Source organism: Onychomys torridus, chromosome 2, assembly GCF_903995425.1.
Source record: "Onychomys torridus chromosome 2, mOncTor1.1, whole genome shotgun sequence".
NCBI lineage: Eukaryota > Metazoa > Chordata > Mammalia > Rodentia > Cricetidae > Onychomys > Onychomys torridus.
This window is the reverse complement of record NC_050444.1, coordinates 1,975,711-1,978,456: the sequence shown is the minus strand read 5'-3', so window position 1 is coordinate 1,978,456 and position 2,746 is coordinate 1,975,711. Positions and strand designations below refer to the sequence as shown.

The 2,746-nt window shown below is 45.8% G+C and overlaps 1 pseudogene; it reads right to left on the bottom strand.

The window, feature by feature from the left end:
- Nucleotides 1–461: 461 nt before the first annotated feature.
- LOC118577401 lies at nt 462–1,546 on the bottom strand (annotated as a pseudogene).
- Nucleotides 1,547–2,746: the final 1,200 nt, after the last annotated feature.

The window sequence follows — 2,746 nt, the reverse complement described above, 5'->3', positions numbered from 1 at the left end:
AGGTATAGGACTTGCTTTCTCTAGTCCTGCAGTTGGTGAGGGGCAGGGCCAGTGTCCCTGGTATTGCAGCCAATGAGGGGTGGAGCCAACTCTCTGTAGCCCTATCCTCTGGCCTTTGGTGTTATCAGGAGCCATAGATTAAAAACATAGATCATAGCTGCAGCAAGGTCATAGACCCAGACATGAGCCTCAGCAGTAAGTAACCCCAGCCCAGTAATCCCCATGGCCGCAGGTGGCAAGCAACCTCCCACCTCAGCCTGTACTTTCACCTCTTCAGTTCTGCCTCTACAGGACATATGAACCATTCTGCCTCTCTCTCTCTTCCATACCACACTATACATTTGCTTACCATAATAGCTGGGCAGGGCTGTGTTTTCTCTCGGCACCCAGGGCAGGCCACCAGGGTATGCCTCAAAGCTATTTTGTATTCTTCCTTTTGTGGGCAAAGGGACACACAGTGTTTATTTGCCACAGGGGTTCAGCTTGCCAATTCTGAACAGGGTTGCCTTGGTGCCCATGTATATGAAGCCAACAGCTGCAGCGCGTAGCTGTGAGCACACGCTTCCAGGGGCAGGCCCCCGGCGCAGCCTTGGATAAAGTAGTTCAGGGGGTCATTTGGCTTCTTGCGGACCTGGGCACTGACACAGGGGCCAGGGACAAACATAGCAGATTGCAGCCGCAGTGAGTGTGTACCGGCCAGCTGTGGCCACTGCTTCCAGGTGGGAATCTTCAGGGTTGAGTAGACCCTGTTAACTGAGCCTGTCGAGCAAATGAGGCTGCCTAATACAGTGGTGTTGTAGGTCTTGTGGTGACACTGAGTGCCGTTGTCACAGATGTCACCGTAGGCCTGGAGGAATGGCCGTGCTTGCTCCAGAGACCCTTCTGCGGGGCGAGCTCAAGGGCAGCCGGCTTGGCCAACTCTCTCAAAGCTCTTTTTAATAGTTCATGGCTTGGTTGAGATTTGACACAGCACTGGTTGTTTAAAGAAAACAAACCTGATGTGCGATCCTAATTAATCTTAACAGTAAAAATTAGGAGTCAGCTATTATGATGAAAGCTGAAAGATAGAGAAGCAGAGCAGCAGCCACAGTCACGTCTACAAAATCTCAGACCAAAAGGGGCCTGATCCTGTCTCTACAAATCCTCAGACTGAATGGCTGGAGATCCTGTCTCCACCTGCCTTATATTCCTGTCTCTACCTCCCATGTACTGGGATCAAAAGCATGAGCCTCCCAAATGCTGGGATCAAAGGTGTGAGCCACCACTGCCTGGCCTCAATGTTTAACTAGTGACTAACTCTGCTCTCTGATCTCCAGGTAAGCTTTATTTGTTAGACCACAAACAAAAAATCACACAACACAAAACAAATCAGTTCATCACCTGACTAGCCTACCTGCCCACCACCCACTCACCTACCCATCAACCCACCCATTCACCCACCTATCCATCAACCCACCCACCCAACCACCCAGCCACTCACCCCCCCCAAGCACTCACCTAACTATCCATCAACCCCCCCCACTAACCCACCCACACACTCACCCATGCACCCACTTACTCACCCACCCATCCTCTCATCAACCCATGAACTAAACAAGACTCAAAGATTCCCCAGATGATTTAAATATGTCTCCTACTCTGGCTCTTGGTCAAAGGTCCTCACACTTCATCCTATACCACGATCATGAGGAATGTGTTCCTCATGGTATGTTCTCACACTCAAAAGATACTGAAGTAGTTGCTGTGACATTTGTGGTGGGTCCAGGTGATGCTGAAGCTGTAGGTTTTGGTATATTTTGAGAGACACTGGTGGAGGTGGTTAGCATACATGTGAATACCACAAGCTTCTCTCTACTTTTTTCCTTCCACTTTTATCTCAGTATAATATATAAGCCTCCAAAGGCTTATCTGAGAGGTCCTGAAAAAGCAAATTGTATCATATGAACCTCTGTGTCCCTCATATTGCTCTGTTTCAGATTCTCCCTAAGAGTTTCTAGAGAATTACAGAAAATCCAAAGTCTTTCAGCACACTATGCCTTTTTTCTGGGATCTAGCCTGTCTCCCACTTGGAGAGTATCTCTTGTAAACAAACTGTATAGTGATACTAGTAACTGTAACGGTGAAGGATGATGTATACTCCTTTGGGCAATGCTTCCTTTGCCCACTCATAGGCAATATTTGATTACAATGAGCTTTTCTTTCCTGTCTCCTCTTATAAGGGATGGAACACTTTCCCTTTATTGCCAGTGCTGGGACTCCTCATATGTACCATAATCTCTTCTCACAAATCTATAGCACTGCATTACCTGATACACCATCCTTTCTTCCTTAGACTACAAGTGTGCAGAAGACAGGGATATGTGAAAAGAAATTTTTGTATTGATTATTAAATAAGTAAGCGGATATGCATATAACATAAAAGATAGGACACTTTCACAGTTTGTTCCAGTACTTCATTAAAGATGAACAGCGTGTTTTATTCAGTTAAAGAAATACAAAGATATTATGAGCCTTTTTGTTCTACCTGTAATCCTAACTATAGAAGTGCAGATTACCACTTTTTACAGGCTAACTGTGGTTCCAGGTTCCTTACACATACTAAATTATACATACAACATAGGTACTGTTATTGCTGTGTTTTGTAGATGACAAAACAGCATTAACTAAATGTCTAATTTGTTCAAAGTAGCTAAGGACTGCAGGCTCTGTTAGCCAGTTCCAGAGGTAGGTCTCAGACCTTTATTAT